The sequence below is a fragment of the Aythya fuligula genome, chromosome 2, assembly GCF_009819795.1.
Source record: "Aythya fuligula isolate bAytFul2 chromosome 2, bAytFul2.pri, whole genome shotgun sequence".
In the NCBI taxonomy this organism is placed as follows: domain Eukaryota; kingdom Metazoa; phylum Chordata; class Aves; order Anseriformes; family Anatidae; genus Aythya; species Aythya fuligula.
Window position 1 is genome coordinate 157,183,978 of NC_045560.1, and position 21,528 is coordinate 157,205,505.

The window sequence follows — 21,528 nt, forward strand, 5'->3', positions numbered from 1 at the left end:
TGGGATAAGAAAATAAGAGATAAATCTCAATGTACTTCTGGCTGTGCTAATCTGGAGGTAGAGTGTTCCCCCAAAGAGATGTGGGTCAATTCCTCTGGTAGCCTTGAGGAGACATCTAATCTAAAGGGCAAGACATACCTGGAAGAAGACTTTGGAGGACCAGCAAGGGCTGATCAGACTATTCACCACCGAGTCCCAACAGCAGAAACATAAATATGGGGGGGAAAGAAAAAAAAAAAAAAAAAGAAGCAATGCACAAAACATCTTGCGCGGAGTGGGATTTAATAATATCACAGTGTCTAAAAGAAAATGTCAGCAGTAGGAACTCATTAAGCATTGTATGGGGAACAGCAGCAAAATCACTACTGCGTCTACACCCATGCTGGGCTCGTCAAGAGAAACCAGGCTGCCACCGGCTACGGGGCCACAGAGAGGAGCACTCAAACGCTTACGTTTCTCTTTGCTGTTAATCTCATTAACCTCCTATTTACTCTGTTGTGGGTGATTACTCAGGACGCTAATAAGCATACTTTTTGCATACAGTTTACTGCACGTTGCAAATCTGTTTAGCTCTGTATATGAAACGGGGCTGGAACATGCCAATTCTCCCCATGGTACGGAAAACATAGGTAAAGAAAGAAAATCCTTTTTATAGAGATTTCTTGCAAGGAACGTGATTTCGAGGATAAGAATTAAGAGCACAACACCCAAGTGATTCGGGAAAAAAATGATGAAGCCTTTTAGGTTTTTTTCATTCCTAAAGTATTTTGCGAAGAAGGAACAGAGACACAGACCAAAAATCCCCACGAAAAGACTGATTTCCTACTATTAGACTGGAGCACATGAAATAACTATTCCAGCCACGATACAAATTACGGTAACAGTATTCCAGGTGGGAAAAACAGATGTAGTTTAAGGAAACTACCGCTGCTGCTAAAAACTCTGAAGGTTTTACAAATACAGTCTGTTACGCACTGAAAAATGGAACTTTCACTGACCATCTGTTCCTAGCAGAGAGCATCCATTAACGCTCGCTTTGGCCAGAAAGCCGAACTCAAAGTCAGCAAATGCATGGCAAGTGTGGGACATCCCGGAGTTTAATGAACTAGCAGCCAAGCGAGGCAAGATCAGCCACCAGGGGAAGAAGCTGGATGGAGATTTCCCCCCTCCACCTCAATATCAACCACTGAAATCAACGAAAGAAGCAGAAGATGCCACCCAGAGGGGAACATCTACAAGCTAGGAGCCTTCAACCCTTCCTCCACACCCACCCCAGAGTCTACAAAATACAGCATCCCTGCCAGCGAGTTCAGAAGAGCTGGAGAAAAACAACCAAATCAAACCACCTGAAACAGCAAGGATTATCACAGGGAGAAAACAACAAGTATCTCACCCACACTTTTATTCCCTTGTGATGTGGAGCCACCGGTTTCGCACAAGCCAGCAACAGCACAACAGACCAAAGGCTTGTCTCAGTGGTATTGTCTCTGCGGAGGGAAAAAGAATAAATGAAAATCAAATGAAAAGCACATACCATTTTTTTATTTGTTCTTTCCCCCAGCATGAGGTCAGGTATTCCCAAGACCGAGGTTTTAGCCGTACCTTCAGATCCAAACCCCCCTTTCAGGGGTTTTCATACCCTATGTATTTGTTACAGAACAAAAAACTTGAGCAAGACTTCCTTTGGGTCTACACGGTCTCTCTGACAACAGTGTACCACACATATCAAAACAAACACACAGGAAAACTCTTTACCTTTAGTTTCAGAGTGCAAAGCTGCCCAGTGAGAAATAGCAGACAATTTTTCTGCAATTTGTAATTTCACACGACTTTGTCATTTCCCCCTGCTTAGTGATCTCATACTTCATATTCAATCTCAGCCAGTTAAGCAGGATCTGTCAGCATTTCTCCTATATTTTCTACTAAAAAAAAAGAAAAGCCCATGCAACTACCAGGACTGCTGACCTGATGTCCCAGTTAGAGGCACACAGCTGGGACAACCAGGTGGGCCCAGCACTGAAACAGGACTCAGCACGGAGGAACAAAACCTACACTAGGACAGCACCACACAAAGCTGCACAGAGGCTTCTGTGTTAATAAGATCATGTTTTAAAGCACAGTTTGCAGAATACTGGAAAATCATTACGGTATCTCCACGGTTCATTTTGAATTATATACACACACGATTTAGAGGAAAAATTATTGCTTGGGGGAAAATTATGCGTGTAAGAGTATGTGCACGTGTGCGTAAAGAGCAAAAGACAGAGGTAATGTATCAATATAAACAGATATACAGCCAGCTATTTTATATCGGCATCCATAAAGATCTGATAGCTCAGATCACTCTGGAGTGCATCGTAAGCGATGCCCTTAACCCCTCTTTTTCACACTTGAGTAAGTTTTTCTCAAATTCAGAAGGAATTTAACATGTTTTTAATGCGATTTTTTTATGATAAAAAAAAAGTGGCTCATTGCAACCTGTAGTATGTTTTGTCGTTACTGGTGTGATAGAGAAATGCAAAAGAAATATGAGGATATATTCTGAATGGATAAATTTTAATAATGTACTTTATAAACTACTTTCAGAAGGATGAGGTGTAGGCACCTCAGGTAGAGGCACTTTTATTCCATGTGAAGTTCAGATGTAGAAACACTATTCCCTTTGTACAGAAGTTATTCCTCAAGTAAAGCGTTTTAATTTTACTGCTGAAAACTTTGGCCTGGTGGTGTGCTTGAAGCAGAAGGAGTAGCACCATGTAGCACTCAGCCTCCTAGGCTCCTCATCAGATCTTCTGATGAGACCTTCTGATCCCTCCTTGCGACAGGATGGCGGAGAAGCCAAACCACGTGGGATGACTGACAATGAATGGCAAGAGATGCTGAAGGAGCTCCCTGCCCTCAGATTTCCTACCCTTAGAAGAACCACACAATTACCGTTTCCTCCTCTTTGACAAATTCAAACTACTTCCAGACCCTCAAAAGCCAACAGAAGCAGCTCCAACACATGGGAAAAAAAAAATAAATCATTAGGGGCCTTTAAGTTAAAGTACAGTACCCAGAGTCAGCTTTCGAAGAGAGGGTAAATAAGTAAGACCTTTAAAATCTAAGATGGTTGCTCAGCAACACCTTGTCATGCTACATCACACAACGCTTTTTACTCGTTATTTCCCTGGCCAAAGGTCAAAATTCATCTTTCCAAGAGACAAGCCTTCCTAGAGAGCGAGCGATCAAACTCCCACATCCCGCTATCTCAGGAATAACCCACGTCTCCATCCTGGACACCTTCCAAACATCAAGACGTCCTGAAATTTCTCAAGGAGGCAGTCTTCGCTCTTCATAATTACTGTACCACGACACACGCAGCGCTGCCACCAGAGAGATGTAGGATTCCTTGCATAAATCTGTCTTCTCTGTGTCATACACAAGGAATCACAGAATGGTTTGGGCTGGAAGATCATCTTATTAAAGATCATCTAATCCCAACCCCTGCCATGGGCAGGGACACCTCCCACCAGCCCAGGTTGCCCAAAGCCCCATCCAGCCTGGCCTTGAACACCTCCAGGGATGGGGCATCCACAGCTTCTCTGGGCAGCCTGTGCCAGGGCCTCACCACTCTCTGAGTAAAGAATTTCTTCCTTATACCTAAATCTAAATCTACCCTCTTTTAGTTTAAAGCTGTTAACACTTGTTCTATCACTACACTCCCTGACAAAGAGTCCCTCCCCAGCTCTCCTGCAGCCCCCTTTAGGTACTGGAAGGCCACTGTAAGGTCTTCCCAGAGCCTTCTCATCTCCAGGCTGAACAACCCCAACTCCCTCAGCCTCTCCTGACAGGAGAGGTGCTCCAGCCCCTTGATCACCCAGGTCCTTCTCCTCAGGGCTGTTCTCAATCCACTTTCCGCCCAACCTGTGTTTGTTTGTGCTTGGGATTACCCCATCCCAAGAGCAGGGCCTTGCACTTGGCCTTGTTGAACCTCATGAGGTTCTCACAAGTCCACCTCTCAGGCCTGTCCAGGCCCCTCTGGATGCCATCCCTTCCCTCCTGCATGTCGACCACACCACACAGCTTGGTGTCATTGGCAAATTTGCTGAGGGTGTACTCGATCTTTGTCCGTGTAACCCACAAAGATGTTATTGTGTCCCAATACTAACCCCTAAGGGTCACTACTGATCACTGATCTGGACACTGAGCCATTGACCACAACTCTTTATGAGTGCAACCATCCACCCAACTCCTTACCCAAGTCGTCCATCTGTCAAAAGTATCTCTAATTTAGAGACAAGGATATCATGTGGGAAGCATCAATATGAGGAACCACTGCCTGCTGCCTCCCATCTAGACATCTTCCATGCGCTAACGAGTTCCAATAATTCACAAAAAGAGCAAAACTGATCAAGTTATAGACAGCAATGCTGGCAGCTGCGGTTATCTCTTTTCATCTGACCAATTACTCCTTCCTTTTTGTAAAATACTTCAACATTCAGATGATTTATTGCAACTTGAGGTAAGGAAAAAAAGTCAGAAATCTTGCCTCTGGCAGTTTTACGTGGAGGAATCCTGTTTTGCAAGAAAACAGCATTACTTGTCCTGCACTGCAAACTCAGGGTGTTCTTAGCTCTTAATGTAAGAGTTTATCACTTTTACATAGCCTAAGGTCAAGCTTTTTAAAAAAATGCTCCTGCAAATTAAATCAGTATTTTAATTGTTCAGAAGAAGCAAAGACACGTCACACTCCATCCCTCCATGGAGGGATTCATGTCCCTAAGTGCAGAAAGCTGCCTTTTACCCTTGTTGGCCCGGTCTTACAGAACTATCAATATTATGTCCATCTCTTGGAGCACCCCATCATCGCATGCTGCCTGGGATGCACAGCCCTAGAAGGATGAAAACCAAGATCGAAAACATCAATACGCACTACGTCGCGCTTGCGGCTTCTCTGCTGAACATTGATCCATCTTCTCCTTATCTCATCCTCCCACCCTTCCCATCCTACAGATCTGTTTCTTCCCTGACTATCTTGTCAGGAGGCTGCTCCACAGCAAGGTCTTTCCATGTGCTGGGCACCGCAGACAAACGCAAGAACACAATCTTTGGTTGGCATCAGTGGGAACAACATCGTTATAGGGAGGAATTAATGACAACTGCCTACCTGTTGTTAGTGGTTTTTTTTTGAAGCCATCGTGTATGTAACTCTCACGATGTAAGTACAGGAATATCATGCTAAAGAATTAGAACGTAAGGGGTGGGTTTTCCTTGTTTCTATGGTTATAAGCAATTTTAATGACCAACCTAAATAAAAAAGCTGGAAGAGAGAGAAAGTAGGAAGGAGTGAGGTAGGCGTATAATTTTGATTGACAGGACATAGCATAACTAGTTAAGATCTGTCAAATGTCTGCCTAAGATCACAAATCCTCAGCACATTGTATGGCAGAAATAATTAGTCTAAATGCACGGCTTCACAAAAACCTTTCTTACACAGCAACATCAGAGCTCACTATTTCAGATTCCCCACATCAAATAGCTGATAAGATAAATACCACGGGAGACAGGGTAAAGACCAAAAAAATACATACATATATTAATTTTTATTATTTGTCAGATTTTCAAATGTTACTATGCCACAACAGCTTAACTTTTGCTCCTGGGTCCAAAAAATATAGCAAGAGGACAGCATTCCCAAATCATCAGCTACAACAACAAACTACCTGAAATGTATTATCAACTGCATCACTTCAGAATCACGTTCAGTGACGTATAAGCAGAGTAAGAAAATTCCTGCCTTAAAGATGTAAAAGTAGGAGGCTGAATGCATACAGAGTTGCACATAGATTGGAAGGGAAATATTAGGAAGCACGGAGGCAATCTTGCTTGGCAAGACCAACAGAAACACCAGCACAACAGTCTGCTGTAGGTATTTCAGGAAAAAGATAAAAAAAAAAGAATTGGGGAAAATTAAGGACAACCCTATAAATACTCACCAGCAATGCATCAAGAGGGAAAAGCAACACAGCAACAAATATGTGAAGCATTTTAAAGTCAGAAACAGAGATTCATGACCTTGGAGAGAAGACTCAACATCTCAACAAGATGTAAAGCAGTGCACGAAGGGCTCTGGAAGATGCAACCAGCAGCCTGTGTGTAATGACATGAAGATGCAGGACGCAAAAAAAGGACTGACACAACAAAGATGCAAGACACACCTGAACCAAGCTAGGAAGATTTTTTTTTTTACTTGACCGGCACAGTCAAGATACAAGCAGGACATGGTGATCTTCAGCACTCGTGAGAACACATTATATACCACCACTTTTGAAGTTTCTGTGTACTTTCTTTCATGTTTTACAGCACTGCTATTTTATCAAATGTTGTTTGACTTTTAAGGAGGGAAAAAAAAAAAAAAAAAAAAAAAACAGGCCGAGAGGATGAGGTTATGAAGAAGGGAAGTCAACAGCTCCTGAGATGCCTGCCAACAGGAACTGCATTTAAACTATCCAATTCTGGCAGAGAACAAACTCAAAATTTGATATTTAAAAGTCTTATGGTGTTGGAATGTATAATTAAACTAAAAGGACACAAGTGAACTAAGAGCTGATCAACACAAACTTGTATCAAAATCAGGAGAACGTGTTCCCAGGAAGACTCAGCCACCTGGTTCTTCCATGGTACATGGAAAGGGAAAAAAATCTACTTTATTTCCACTGAAGATCATCCTTCTCTAGTCTCTAAAAGGTAGAGATCTGTACAATCTCAGACAGCTAAAAAACAAAATACACCGTAAGAACTTGCCTCGTTTATGGCCAGTTTGCAATCCTAGAGAAACATATTTATTGTGACACAGGTCAATGCTTGACAACGTCCAGTATTCACAATGCAAGAATGACGAAAACACCTACAAATTAGTATTTCTTGAAGAACCACGGCAGTCTCTCCTCAAGAATTGGTATAAATGGAGGGCTCAAATTGTTTTTCTGCCTCATCACCTTACTAGAGCAAGTCCAAACTGTCTCTTAAAATTTTCAATTTGTGAGTGAATAAACTAGAACAGTATGAAATGTATTCATTCAGTGGTTCTACCCTAACCAAGCATTCACACATTGTTGCCTCTAACTAGCAGTATATAAAAAGTCATACAAAGCTTTGCTGAACTGGGGAATGACTCCTTGATTCCAAATAAACTCTTAAGAAGACAACAAAGACTCCTCCAAGCTCCAAACAAAGATCCAGGTCACATTCTCCACCACTGTGTTGGACACATTGGCTTTGTTCATATCCAACCATATACCCCATCAAACCATCATGAGCCACAAGTCCAACACATACCTCAGCACAGGTTCTTTAAGTCTCAGAAAAAACACATGCAAGGGCAAAAAGTGCTGTAGGTGTAGCCTTCCAACTCTCCTATCCAACTGCTGTGGACACTAATGCCCCCCAGAGAAAAATATCCAGTCAACTGCCCAAGAAATACCATGAAACCATATAGCCACCCAGCTGTAGCTGCTTGAATACAACTGAGCTTGGGTTGAATGCAACTGAGGGGAAAAAAAAAGGAGAAATGATACCTCTGACTTGCACCGATGGACAGAGGACCAGCTTGGTCAGCCACGGATTGAGAAACACAAAGCCACTGTTTTTAATCTCCTAATTTACAGACATCACTATTTCCTTCCCAGTAGTGCCACCAAGAACACAGTAACCATGAAGATAAAACTGAAAAAGCAATTTATATTATATCCAATACTCCTTACTGAAAGGTTTCAAACAGCCAGGCTACCTATCAGCAACTTGAAGACAAAAGCCAAAGTAGCACTGAAGCAGCTGGCTTGAGCTCATTTACTAACAGGTAATACCTCCAAGCCTCCCAGTCCAGCTCTGCAGCCATCAGAGCCATCTCTTCCCTGGACAGTGCCCAGGAATAGCCTGTGAATGCAATGCAAGTGGATTTACTGCTTCTGCAACCCTGGAAACTCAAGTTACAGAGGTGACATTACATTTGGTTTTGCCAATGCTAATCTAATACCTTTTTAAAGGTGCACACGTTTCACTGTGTTGGCTTCCAACACTGAATTCCTGGCCCTGCTAAGCTTCAGAATAAACGAGAGGAGTGTGCCCTCTGGGCGAAATCCCTTGCTGTAATCTGTATTCAAAACACACCACTCCAGAGCCTTGTGCACGTTGCCAAAATCGCCTTGAGGTTTGCTCTTGAGATGGCAATTTGCATATCAACATTTTGCTGCAGAGATTACCCAATGTCCCCGCTATTATTTTAATACTCAACTGTGGGCGGCCCCCCGAGCGGTGCACAGAAGCACACACTAAAAATACCCGCCTTCCCCACTGGCTCTGCACATGACCACAGCTAACACCGGCTCGGATGCGAAACCGGCAGCGACGGCAGCCATCCGCCTCTCGAGGATGCTGCAGAGCACTCCAAAGTGCCGAGAACCAAAGGGCTCAATAAAACACGCTGAGAACCAGAAAGTACCTCTGCACGGATGGAGGAGGGATATGTACGGCAGCTGGAGGAGGAGAACTGCTGGAGGAGCTGGGTTTGCAGCCACGGAAAGCAGGAGATATTTATCGAAGCACGAAACGTACTTGGGAAAACAAATTAAGAGGTAATAAAGGAAAGCAGGAGAGGGAGGCATCACCGGGGACATGAATTTAAGACTCTGAAAGGAGAAAGGGAAAGAAAGCTCGTGAGAAGAAGACGAGGGGTCCTGGCTGAATGCGAGCATGGTCTGATTCATGCCCCAGAAGGGAGCTCCCTTTCCCCATTGGCAGCACTGTGCTATGAAAACACACAAAAAACAGCAATTGCAAGCTTTTCTATGCCTTTCTCCTGCTCACCCAGCAAAGCCAGGTCTCAACAGTAGTAATTATTTTTGGCAAGACGTAAACAGGTCCAGGCAATGAAACCAAAAAACAGTTATTTACGAGATGCAAGGCAGGGAGTCGGCATCAGAGCCCGGCTATCAAATCAGCAAGCACAAGGTCACTCTCATCTGCTTAGGAGAGCAGTTTTTGTTTTGTTTAATTTTTTTTGCAAACTGGTGTGCAAGCCTGGGTCAGCCCAGGAAAGCGAGGAATGGAAATACAGGACACGATAATATCAGAAAACCTTGCCTCAATCAACCACAAGCACTTTCTTGCAGAGCTGGTGGGCTATGAGATGAGGTTCATTGAGCCTTTAAGTGACCATGAGCATCACCTCCACCACAGGAGCATAGGAAGAAGGACATCAGGTCATCTACCAAAGCTGATGTAGAGAGAGGCACCTGAGGGACTCAAGCTGCACATAAAGTAAGTATGTGCATCCACCACCTTATGCTGAAGGCCACCAACTGCTTCGAGGGAAACAGATTATCATCCCAAATTCCCAGCCCAGGAAGAACCAGAGGTTTCAAGAAGCAATTTGCTTTCAAAGAGCATGGCTCATCTACCCTTCTGCCAGCAGAGAAAGACAGCAAAATCTGTGCCTACCCTGCCAAGGGGACGTTGCATCCCAAGAGAGCTCAAGAAAACAGCAGCATCTCAAGCCCACAAAGTGACCATTGCGGAAAAAGCAAAAGGTCCTTCTGGTCTTACAAGGGCCAAAGAGATGCTAAAAGCCAAGAGGTGCCGGAAGGGAGTAGACAAGCAACCCTAGGTGATGAAGACCTCTCAACTGCTTTCTGCACCCCATCTTTATGTTCAAATGCCTCACCAACACGATCAAGACCCATAACTCTGTCTCCAAGCAAAAAAAAAAAAAAATGAACTAAATCATTATTAATTAAAAGAATACCAACAATACAATGCACTAGCAATGGAACTGGACCAAGAGAGAAGAGCAAGTCTGGACATCTAGCAGCCCATGAGATGAAACAAACTGAGTGCGAAAAACAGGACAAATATCTAACAGAATAACATACAAAGCAAGGGAAGAATAAGAAAAGACACTCTTGGTCTCCACGCAGAAAGAAGATCTTTATAATTAAAGTTCTGGTATTTCCATGAGGGGAGAAAAAAAAAAAAAACAGAACTGAAATATTTTCCATTGCTCCATGTTTGTGGCAAAGGAGAAGAAAACCATCCGCTTGAAGCTCTAGCAGCAATAATCAGGAGGATATTACACTATCTATAGTGAAACTGTCAATCTGCTTTTTTGGATTCACCAGTGCATCTGTCACAGCATCCCATTTTATTGTAATATCGCGGCGCTGTTCACACCACTTCCTAAGATGCATTTCCAAGGGGGCTAGTTTTGGCACTTGGCTAGGATAGCAATCCATTGTACTCTGAGAAAAATGACTTGTACCTATGAAACTTTCCTGTGGTGCATGATCAATGTTTAAGAGGTCTTTTGAAAGCTCACAGTTGTTCTCTACCACAAATATGTCAAACAGCAGCAATTCTGGGACTGCGACGCCAAAATTTTGCCACCTATTTGCATCTTTAGGTGCACTTAATGGAAGTTGAAGGCCCTCCACGTTGAGAAATCGAGCCACTAACATGTGGTGGCATATGCACAACTTTAAGTTCAGCAATTTTAGCGTCATAAAAATCTTGTTGATCATCATTAAGAGAGGTCCTCGTAAAATAATGACTCCACTCAGCAGAGAAATGACTGAAGCCACAGAAACATAGAAACTTTGGTTGTCAATGATGAGCTTTCATGGAATTACAGAATATCCTGAGTTGGAAGGGACCCACAAGGATCATCAAGTCCAACTCCTGAGTACACACAGGACCACCCAAAAATCAGACCCTGTGTCTGGGAGCGTTGTCCTAACACTTCTTGAACTCCAGCAGGCTCGGTGCTGTGACCACTGCCCTGTGGAGTCTGTCCCAGTGCCTGACCACTTCTGGGTGCAGAACCTTTCCCTAACACCCAGCCTGACCCTCCCCTGTCCCAGCTCCATGCTGTTCCCTCGGGTCCTGTCGCTGTCCTCAGAGAGCAGAGCTCAGCGCCTGCCCCTCCGCTCCCCTCCTGAGGGAGCTGCAGGCCGCCATGAGGCCTCCCCTCGGCCTGCTCTGCTCTGGGTTCAACAAACCAAGGCACCTCAGCCTCTCCTCATGTCTCTTCCCCTCCAGACCCTTCAGCATCTTAGTAGCCCTCCTTTGGAGACTCTCTAATAGTTTTATGCCCTTCTTGTATCAGGCTACACAAAGCTTCACACAGTATATGAGGTGAGGCTGAACCAGCGCAGAGTAGAGAGGCTTCCAACTCTACAACTCATAGCAGAGGAATAACAAACTCTTTAAAAAATAGCATAAAGCCAAACAAAAACTCATGCAGTAGATTTATATATATCAGAAATATTTATTTCTACAAAAATATTTTATACAACATATATATTTATAAAAATTTAATTTCTCATACTTGTTCTCTGAGCACCTGCTGCCTGAGACTGATATTGGGGCTTCACCATCAGCAACAGGCAGGCGAGAGATCTGTTGGCAATATATTAAGTAGACAGAAGACATCAAAACATTTTGAATAGCTATATGCCTTATCCAGCTCTTTAGCAGAATGTTTAAACTTATATAGATCAGGTATTTTAGAAGTTAGGAGATGCTAATGAAAGTCTACAAATTGAACAGTGACACAAGGGATCACAAATTAATTGCTTTGTGGAGAGGAAAAAAAAAACACAGAATTGTACAATACTTGGGATTGGAAGAGACCTTAAAGATCATCTAATTCCAATCCTTCTGCCATGGGCAACAACACTTTCTACTAGACTGGGCTGCTAGACCATTAAACAAGAACTAAACCTTAATGCAGCTTTTGATGGCAGAAAATAATTTCTTCCTAATATCTTATACAAACCTATACTCTTTCAGTTTAAAGACATTACTCCTTGTCCTGCCAGTACAATCCCTCACAGAGTCCCCCTCCAGCTTTCTTGTAGGTCCCTTTTAAGTACTGAAAGCCACTATAAGGTCTCCCTAGAGCCTTCTCCAGTCAAAACCTGCATTAAAGTTTTGTTCTTGCTTCGTTAGGCTTTGCAGGAAGAAATTCTTCACTACGAGAGTGGTGAGGCCCTGGCACAGGTTTCCCAGAGAAGCTGTGGATGCCCCATCCCTGAAGGTGTCCAAGGCCAGGCTGGATGGGGCTTTGGGCAGCCTGGGCTCTTGTGAGGTGTCTCTGCCCATGGCAGGGGGTTGGAATTAGATGGACTTCAAGGTCCCTTCCAACCAAAGCGTTCTATGATTCCATTAAAAGCTAAAAATCTGCAGAACCCAACAGAAGAATATATCTACATGGAAGATTTTTTTTTTTTTTAAAAAAAAGATCCATCTATTCTTCAATGCACAGCATCTACTCTTATATAAGATGATTATTTTCTTTTGCCAGCTGTGAATAGAAAACAGTTCATCAGAGTTAACTTCATGCTGTTTTAGCAATTGGCATACTTTTTTTTTTAATAAATGGTTTCTCATTATTAAAGATCCTTGGCGAAAAGAAGGTCATTCCACGTACGGTTTCTCAGCAAGACCATAATGGTCTGAACAAGATAGACTGCAACAAGGAGCATGCTGATCTCTTCTTCCCCCCATCCTCATGATGGCATGGCCTTGAGTAGTGGCAGGAGAGGTTTAGATTGGATAGTAGGAAGAATTTCATCACGGAGAGGTTGGCCAAGAACCATGGAGATGGTGGAGTCTCCATCCCTAGAGGTTTTCAGAAGATGTGTGGCTGTGGTGTTTAGAAGCATCATGTAGTGATGGGACTCAGTAGGTCATGTTGATGGTTGGACTTGATCCTGAAGGTCTTTTCCAACGTAGATGATTCTCAGATTTTCAGTCAATGGTGGGACATAAAAGAGCCTTTGTGCCCAGCTAGCACTGAAAGCAAATAATCAGCATTATTCTCCTTCAAAATTTTGAAAAACTCGTATGCTTTGGGAACAACATGCTCCAACAGAAACAACATCAAAATTGCACAAACTCAACAGCTCATCGCCTGCAGCTCCCAGTGCCAGGCGGATGGAAGCACAATAAATAAGGAATAAAGGAAATCCATCACGTCCATCGTCATATTAAATAATTACCCAGTGAGTCAGCACAGTTCTGTTGGGTTCCTGCAGCCTCATCTCTCTTCCCCATTGCCAGGCAGATGCACAGCAGCATTTCTCTCCCCATAAAATTGCAATATTAGAAGAATTCAGAGCATAACAAAACCTCCAAGCTGGGCCAAGGAGGCGTCCACCTGGAGAGCAATGTCTGGTGGGCAGGGATGCTGTGAAGCATTTGGTAATAATTCAGCTTCAACAGATTCACAGTTATCTACAGTTAGTTGTGGCCACTGCTCAAATTGATAAAAAGTCCTATTTTTCACGGCTAATATGTTTTCTGAACAAATTATTCATGCTGAAAATTTCAATAGTGGTTATTTGCTGAGGACTAAATTCAAGGAGGAAATCTGGATGTTGAGTGCTGTTCTTTGAATAACACTGGGGAGGGAAAATTGTTTGCTCACACTGAAGATGCTCCGTTTCGAAAAAGCTCTATCATCTCCAACCTCGTTTCCTACACCTCAGCATTTTCCCCTCCACAAAAGTCTCAGCTGATGCTTTGTACTCGACAGCCTGAAAACTCTCCTAAGACTTTTCTTCCAGAAAGTTTTGCCCAAATTTCGAGTCATCATCGCATTGCTTGTAAACCTGAGGAGACATCACCTGGTCTTCTCCAAAGAACCCAAAGGACTTTTTTTTCTCCTCTAAGACATCTTCATTTTGGGACACATGAGCACCACTGCATGTGAATTGTGGTCACAGTCATGAGGTATCACATGTAATCCGTATCACATGGTAAATAAATAAGGGCTTTCAGGAATGAAAAAAAAATAATAATGGAAAAAAAATAAGAAAGGTTAAGCTGTGTTCGTGGTTTTATGTCTCCACCACAGAGCTCCTTTCCAACGTCTTCACATTTTTGTTAAAAGCAGCCATTGAGAGCAAGCTTGAGGGTTCCTACGGACCATATCAGTCTGGCATCTCACATGGCAAAGGGAATGACAAGTGGCTTAACCCCAACAATTTGGGTCTCAGCTCCCCCAGAGCTGTTAGTCACACACAAGAAAATGGACGAGGCACCTCCCTGCTCCATGCAGAAGCAAAACAAGAGGGTTCATTTAACGTGGCCCTGGGCAACCTCCTCCAGGTGGCCCTGCTTGACCCTTTTGAGATTCTGTGAAAACAACGGGAACTGGGGAAAGCCCTGGTCCAAAACCTTGCTATATAGTGGTTTCCTTTAAAAAAATAATAGGGATATAAATTCTTTGCAACTTTTTGCTTACAGTAGCCCAGGAGATGAGTAGCCAATGCAAGTAAATGCCCTTTGGGAGAGCTTTGCTCCCAGCTACAAATCCCAGCAAAGCAGCATCACAAAACAATGTTTTGGGTTTTTTTTTTTTTAGACCCATCTTCAGAATATTTCCCTGAACAATTGATATATTTTTCCAGGCAACTGATAATATATTTAACAATTGATAATATTTTTCCTACCAACTGATCACCGATCTCCGCTTTCTGATGGTGCTGCAAGAAAAACTGACAGGAATATGGAAAAAAAAAAAATCTATTCTTCCCTCTTTCTAACGTTAATTATTTTTTCATTATCAGAAACACTGGGAGGCAGAGATGTGCCCATGCATTCCAACAACGACACGGCACCTGCCTACTGAATTTCCTGACTAGTGAACCTACCAAGAAAACGAGTTTTAAATAGAAACCTCCCTGCAAGCGTTAAATCAGATTAATTCTTTTACATTATTTTAATCTTACATACCATTTGCAAGGCAAGCAGGAAAAAAAAATAATAATAAAAAAAAAAAAAGAGCAGGGTTCTTATCTTGACCGCCTTCCTTTTTCGGAAATGCTGGGCTTTATTAAAACCCACAAATAACCTTGGTGACAGCAGCGCTGCCGGCGAGGTGGGGCTGTGGCACGCGTTTCATCCACAGCTTTCCAGGCACTCAACGTCAAGCTATAGGCACGAGCATCCTTCGTCCCTGCAGCACCAACCTGAATTTCTGGCCAGGTTTTTGTGGAGCTGCGGGTGCCAGAAAGTGCGCTGCAAGAAGATGAACTCTGAAGGGTTGGCGATGCTGCTGGAGGAGAAGCTTTGCAATCCTATGCCAGCAAGTGTCGGGGTTTAGGCAAGCTCCAATGCTTCATTTTGAGTCCTGTTCGTGCATCTGGGTGAAGTTTGGGTCTTGCCACAGGTAAATCTGCTTGGAGAGACAGCACCAGCCACATCCCACGTGGAAGGGACCAGTTTTCCATCCATCCTGTCTCCAGCACAGGATCAGGCGTGGACATTAAGTCTGGTGCCTTCACCCTGACCACGATGACCCCAACCCTACATAAAGCATGCACAGAGGCTCCTCCTGCCCTCGCCTGTCATGGATTTACACCATCAGTTGTGGATTTACACCATCAATCGTGGAGATACCAACCTCAGAAGATCCCTGAAAAGCCAAGCAAGAGCCATCTCCCCACCTGATGCAGCTGAATTGTAGGAAGGAAGGCAACAAAGGCAGCAAAAGTAAATTCGATTTCTTCAAGTTCTTTCCATTTTCACCCAGCAGAATGCCTTTCTGGTACAGGCAGGGAATCAAAAGCATTTATTTTTATCTTGATATTATTTACCCTTTCCCGCTTGCTATTTAAATATCCCTGAATTCCCAGGAAAATCAGCAATTCAAAATACCATTCGATATATATTTATAAGCAGGGGGAAGCTCAGACCCGTTCATTTTCCACTTGCTCGCTTTTTTTGTTTGTTTTATTAGATTTCAAGTGCCGTAATATCGACGTGCCAACTTCTCGAGAGGCACAAGTTGGAGCCAGCTGATCCTTCAGGTCCCTTCCAACCCAAATTGTTCTGTGATTCTCACCTACTACAGATTCTTGACCAAGAGATAAAACAGGATGGGGATAAAGGATTTAATATTCAAATCCCTGTCCCACCAGTCTCTCTAGGCAAATTTCCAATTGTCTTCATGCACAAGAGGCAACTTTGGACTGCTGGAAAACTGCAGTACAGCGTTACACAGCAAAAATACCCCAAAAAGTGCCTTCCTGGTAGATGTTCCTGCTCCAAACACTAGCCCTGAGCACAGGATTTTGAAATATCTCATTGCCAGAATCGCTGCCTGCCCCTTATCCAGCCCGTGCCATCCAAGACATCTTCTCACCCATCATTTGGGGACACGAGCCAAAAAGACTTGGGGAGGAGCAGGGATGGCAGAGGAGGCACAGTTCTGAACTCAGCCTCTCCTGCATCCCTTACAGCCACCATCAGCGGCTTTTTTTTTTTTTTATTATTATTATTATTTTAATTGCATTAACAGACACAAGCAAAACAGCAAGGCCTGGCTGAACGCAGCGGAGGGAATTTGTTGCTCAGCTGATGTCTGGAGAGAGGGAATCAGCGCAACAACAGTGCCCTGGAAAAAGGCAGGGATGAACCTGGACAATTTGGAGGCTTGAGCCACCCACCTGCCATGCTGGCTCCTCACCCAGCACATTCACAGCCCCACTGCAAAGCTTGGAAAATGGTGTATAGGTGGGATTAAAAACAAAACCGCAAGTTATTGCTGTTATTTTTGACAAGCAACAAGGGGAGAGAGGGGAAGTAAAACTAATCCAGGTTACTTCCCCCTTTGGAGTCCATGCATCACTAAATCAGTGCACTTAAAATGCAAACAGCAAAAGGTTTTGCAGGGCACATTCGGCGCAATCACAGCAGAAGGAAAACGTTCTTCTGGGCTGCAAAACCTTCGGCTCTTTGCTATGCACACAAAGACAACAGAAAGGTGATTTTCAGGTGCTGTGGATTCAATGCACCACGCAGCCAAGGCTCAATGTACTGAATGAAATCTCAATGTATTTTAAAGCACAGGCACACCAACTAAAGTTTCTGCAAGACGTTACCTTGAAGGTTAAAAAAATACCACCGTACCCCCCAAGCAAGGCTTGAAGTGAACCCAAAGCTCTTATTTAAGTGTACCAAGGGTGCTGGAGCAGTTCCTAACCCGGCCATCACACCGCTGCTCAGTCCCGTGTGTTTTGTTGGGTGAAGGCACTGCAGGGCAGTGTCACTGCAGCTGGTGGCAGGGGACGAAGCTTCGTCCCCACACGTGGGCTGGGTGTGCAAGGGGCTCCCGTGCACAGAGGCTTCCTGTGCATGGCCAGAAAGCCTCCAGTTTGCACATGCACACCCCGTGCAAGGCCAGAAAGTCTCCAGTAGGCATTCTCACACCCTGTGCAAGGCCAGCAAGCCTCTACTTTGCGCACTAAAGTGTCCTGTGCATGGCCATAAAGTCTCCAGTTTGCATGCACACGCCCTGTGCATGGCCAACATTCCTCTGCTTTGCATTCTCACACCCTGTGCATGGTCAGAAAGCCTCCACTTTGTGCACGCATGTCCTGTGCAAGGCCAGCAAACCTCTGGTTTGTATGTGTACGCCCTGTGCAAGGTCAGCAAGCCTCCACTTTGCACACGCATACGCTTGTGCATGGCCCCAAAGTCCCTAGTATGCATTCTAACTCCCTGTGCAAGGCCAGAAAGTGTCCACTTTGCACACGCATACCCTGTGCAATGCCAGAACGTCTCCAATTTGCACATGCATGCCCTGTGCAAGGCCAGCAAGGCTTCACTTTGCATAATGCACACCCCATGCAAAGCCAGCAAACCTCCAGTTTGCCCATGCACACCCAGTGCATGGCCAGCAAGCCTCCAATTTGCACATGCACACCCTGTGCATGGCCCCAAAGCCTCCACTTTGCACATGTACGCCCTGTACAAGGCCAGCAAGTCTCTGGTATGCATTCTCACGCCCCATGCATGGCCAGAAAGTCTCCAATTTGCACATGCACACCCTGTGCAATGCCATAAAGTCTCCAGTTTGCCCATGCACACCCTGTGCATGACCAGCAAGCCTCCAGTTTGCACATGCACGCCCTGTGCAAGGCCAGCAAGTCTCCGGCATGCATTCTCATGCCACGTGCATGGCCAGAAAGTCTACAGTTTGCACACACACACTTCGTGCAAAGCCAGCAAGCCTCCACTTTGCACACACACACCCTGTGCGTGGCCAGCAAGCCCCCACTTTGCACTCTCACGCCCCGTGCAAGGCCAGAAAGCCTCCAGCACGCACTCTCACGCCCCGTGCATGCCCAGCAAGCCTCCGCTTTGCACACCCGCGCCCCGTGCAAGGCCAGGAAGCCCCCGATTTGCACTCGCACGGCGCGTGCACGCCCAGCAAGCCCCACTTTTGCACGCTCACGCCCCGTGCACGGCCTGAGGGTGCCCGCTTTGCACACTCACGCCCCGTGCACGGCCGCAGGGCCGTGGTGCAAGCTTGCACGCCCCCTTCCCCCTGCCCCCCCACGACCGCGCGCCCCGCGTGGAACGGTGGGGGGGGGGAGGGGCGGGGAGAGCCCAGCGCGCGTCCCCGCCGCCGCGCGCGCGCGCGCGCCCCTCACCTGCCGCCGCGCACCCGCCGCCGGCACCCAAACATCACGTGACCGCCTCCGGCCCCGCCCTCCCCGCTCCCCTACCACGTGCCCGCTCCCCTCCCTCCCCGCCGCCCGGGTGAGCGGCCGGACTACAAGTCCCAGCGGGCATTGCGAGGTGTAGCCCCGCCCCTTGTGCACTCGGGTGGCCAATCGGGGGTGAGCGCGGCAACCCCGCCTCCCGTCCCCTCAGAGCGTTGCTCGCCTGAGGGGGTGAGGACGCGCCTCAGCCCTGCGCTCCGTCAGAGCCCTCTGGGCTCACCCTGACGCGGTTTTTCTGTGCTGTCCGCTTAAAAAACAGAATTATAAGGGTTGGAAAAGGGCTCCAAGATCATCTGGTCCAACCATCGCCCTACCAACACTATCACCCGCTAAACCATGACACGAAGTGTTATGTCGAACCTCTCCTTGAACACCCCCAGGGACGGTGACTCCACCACCTCCCTGGGCAACCCGTCCCAGTGCCTGACTGCTCTTGCTGAGGAGAAATGTCTCCTTATTTCCAACCTGAACCTCTTCTGGAACAACTTGAGGCCATTCCCTCTGATCCTGTCACCGGTTACCTGTGAGAAGAGGCCGACCCTCAGCTCCCCACACCTTCCTTTCAGGGAGTTGCAGAGCGCAATGAGGTCTCCCCTGAGCCTCCTCCAGACCAAACAACCCCAGTTCACTCAGCTGCTCCTCACAGGACTTGTGTTTCAGGCCCTTCACCAGCTTCATAGCCCTTCTCTGGGCACACTTCAGGGCCTCGATGTCCTTCTGGTAGTGAGGGGCCCAAAGCTGAACACAGCACTCGAGGTGCGGCCTCACCAGAGCAGAGCACAGACGATCACCTCGCTGCTCCTTCTGGCTGCACTATTCCTGATACAGGCCATTAATTAAAAGAGGTGTTGCCACTTCATTAAACAACCACATTTTAGCACTGGATGAGCTGATTCTCCTTCAGTATTTAGCAGATGATCCTGGTTGCCCTGTGAGGACGGGATCGTGCCCTCCACTGCAGCGACACAGCGCTTAGCGTTCAGCGTGCGATCAGCAGCAAATAAATAAAAGCTGCTGAGTTGCTGCTGTTAAAGCGCTGGCTGTGGGTGAAATTCTGTTGAAAACACCACGATTTGTGGTGTTTCCAAGACCAGCTCAGGCGGCTTTCCCAGCAAAGTGGTTTAACAGACCGGCCTGGCACACACAGCTCCCGCTGTACCTGTACTTATTTGCTAAGTGACAGCAGCTTTACTTAAGCGAGCTGGAAGTGGTTGGCTTTGCAAAAGGAGTTATAAAGCAAGGATTTTCTTCACAGGGCCTTTAAACGACAATTCATTTTAACAAGGGGCTGACAAGCCAGCTGCCTTTTCAGAAATGTAATTCTTTACCGATAGCCCTGCCAAAAAAGTTTTAAAAGGGCTGAGGGGCCACCTAAGCCTCCATAAACTTCAGGGCTTTTACAGCACCAAGCCACCATCAGAGCGTTTTTCTCCATCTTTTGCTGCATTGGTAAATCACTTATTTGTGTGGTCTCAAAAGAAAATCTCTAAGGAAAAAGGCCATAAAAATGCACTGATAATGAAATACAGCTGCAAAATCCTCTGACCACAGTTGCACGTGCAACACGCTTGGCTCTTGCTGAGGGGTTTTCCTGGGACAGAAGAGCAGGTTAATCCTACGAGAAGCAGAGATCACAGTTCAAAACTCCTGAAAAATTCAGGAAAGTCCTGTAATTTGCAGTACAGATCATATTTACTTTCAGTGGCAGCCTTTTGAAAGTAAATAAGAAAAAAAATATTACAATTACAGTAAGATAAAACTTATATAATGTGTTCTGCCGTCTCTGAATCTTGCTCATTGTGCATATGGTAGTTGAAGAAATACTGCTTGATCAATAAGCGTGTTATTCATACAATAATAATACTGTGCAATTAGGACAATTTTTATTTGAAGACTTTGGGCCTCACATGTGTTCATATTGGGTGCATCGGGATTTGTCCTTGCTATCAGCAGCTGCTTATTGATCTCATAGTTTTCAAAAAGAGGCAAGAGTAGGCTCTTGGCATGGTGCGGCAATCTGGCCTTTAACACAAACAGGCAAGTTGTCTTGCATCATCTAAGCCAATGCTTTCTTTGAATTGAGGAAAAAATATTATCAATTAACAGCCTTGTTCCATCCTATAGCCATAAGGGATTGCTACTGAGACTCTTGGTCGACTCTATTTTTAGGGGATTCCTTCCAGTATTTGAGAGGAATTTCCTTCTGGCTCATGAGTTTATTTTGTGAATCTCCTTAACTCATAATCTTTCAGTAGCTATACTATTAGGATACTCATAGAAAGGTTATCCTCTTGTCCTCTAAGTTACTTTTTCCAAATATGTGTTTATTTGATTTTCCTGTAGTAATACGTCCTGGCTCTTCATCAACCTCCATTGCCACTGTCTTTTTTTTTTCTTTTTTTTTCTTTTTTTTTTCTTTTTTTTTCTTTTTTTTTTTTTTATCACCTGATGAGTTTCTTTGTTCGATATATGATAAAAGAAATCATGCTTTCATGAAAACATGATTGAGAATGTAATAGAAAATGGTAAACCTATGATGGTCAAATATCTTGGAGAATATTAAAAGAGCAATGTCTCTCCTACTAAGTTTCAGTGTAAGAAAAAAAAAAAAAAAAAAAAAGAACAAACGTAAATTTGTGTTAAATCCTGTTATATTCTTACATATCGCCCAGAGGGGTTTCATTCCTGATAAATTTTGCAGTACTCTTCCACAAGGCAGGAGAATACAAAGCATAACTTACATGAAGAGGAAGGGATTGGCATGTGGATCTCTCAGGCTATAATTCATTTTGCGGTCTTAATATTGCTTCTTATAAAACCAAAACCACGATTAATTTTTCTCCTGTTTTGGATTCACTGCAAGTGTTGGTATGTTCAGGAAAACAGAGGAAATTAAATAACTAAAGAAAGCTTTAATGACTGCTTATTTTATCCAATTGTTGGGATAAATTTATTCCATTAATTATTAATAATTAAT

At 44.8% G+C, this 21,528-nt stretch overlaps 1 protein-coding gene across 4 annotated transcripts in view; it reads right to left on the reverse strand.

The window, feature by feature from the left end:
* TSNARE1 (t-SNARE domain containing 1) overlaps nucleotides 1-18,543 on the reverse strand; it is a 450,045-nt gene extending 431,502 nt beyond the window's left edge. For 2 of the 4 annotated variants that reach the window (XM_032181907.1, XM_032181904.1), the window contains exons 1-2: nucleotides 18,480-18,543; nucleotides 1,398-1,487 (exon numbers count right to left, since the gene is read on the reverse strand). The gene's annotated coding sequence lies outside the window, so the exon portion shown is untranslated. Of the gene's footprint in view, nucleotides 1-1,393; nucleotides 1,488-18,479 lie in introns of all 4 variants that reach the window. The other 2 variants (XM_032181905.1, XM_032181906.1) reach the window with 2 other exon arrangements.
* Nucleotides 18,544-21,528: the final 2,985 nt, after the last annotated feature.